Source organism: Aplysia californica, unplaced genomic scaffold (genome assembly GCF_000002075.1).
Source record: "Aplysia californica isolate F4 #8 unplaced genomic scaffold, AplCal3.0 scaffold00593, whole genome shotgun sequence".
Taxonomy (NCBI): domain Eukaryota; kingdom Metazoa; phylum Mollusca; class Gastropoda; order Aplysiida; family Aplysiidae; genus Aplysia; species Aplysia californica.
Window position 1 is genome coordinate 444,361 of NW_004797863.1, and position 1,128 is coordinate 445,488.

The window sequence follows — 1,128 nt, forward strand, 5'->3', positions numbered from 1 at the left end:
CCCTCCTGTCTCCTTCTTCCCCCAGCCTCCCCTCCCACTAGCACCCACCAACAGACCCACCTTGTTCAAATCATACGGACTGTGGATGACGTCACACTGGGCATTTACGCAAGAGAGTCTCTCTCTAGGACAGTTTCCTTTAGTTATGTTTTGCATTTGTTTTGTTTTGTTTCGTTTTGTCTTGTTTTTGCGTTTGTTTCGTTTTTATTTTATTTTTGTTTTGTTTTGCATTTGTTTCGTTTTGTATTATTTTTGTTTTGTTTTGTATTGTTTTGATGTTTGTTAGCTTGTTTGTTTATTTCATTTATATTTGTAGCTATTCAACACATTAATATATCCCCCTCCCCACCCCTCAATCATCTCTTTCACCCACACCATCCCCACATCAAAGCAACAATAATAGACAATCAAAGGCATTCAGCCGCCCCTTCCCCACTATAAATAGTTACCACACCCAGCACCCACGCCCAATGATTTGCCCACGCCCACCTTTAAAATGGTCATTTTCGTCAAAGGTTTCTAGAATTTTTTAATCCGACTTTTGCTATAGCATATTACCTGTTGTCCTAGACAGCTTAATTTATCCCCTAATGCGCATTGTTGCGAATAATACAGGTATAATATAAGAACCAGGCAGAATTATAGTTCAAAAGACCTCCCTCCCCTTTCCCCCTCACATCCTAGCTAATTTTCCCCTTTATCTATTCAAGTACTGAGGTTGATAATACCCCCCCCCCCTTTTCACGTAACATAAAACATTATTATGACCTAAACTGTGTCAATGAAGGCGTAAATAATTTGACAATTACAATTTTTGTAGATGAAAATGTTTTAAAAATATCTCGGCAAGAAGTCTGGGGACATGATACGCGTTTTGACCTGAGAGAAGCGGATATTAGGGGAAAAGATTGCAACCGGAGCCGGCTGAAATGGAGACGGATACCATCTAGGCTGTCGAAAATCTCGAGAAAATCAAGAAAATCCGGGGGAAATGAGAGAAAATCCCGGCCCATTATACGTGATAGCTCAAAGGGCGAAGTCTTGGCATGTAGAAAGCTTATGGGTCGTGGTTCATAGAGCAGAGAGTGATAAACACAGAGAAATAGAGGTAGAGAGAGAGAGAGAGAG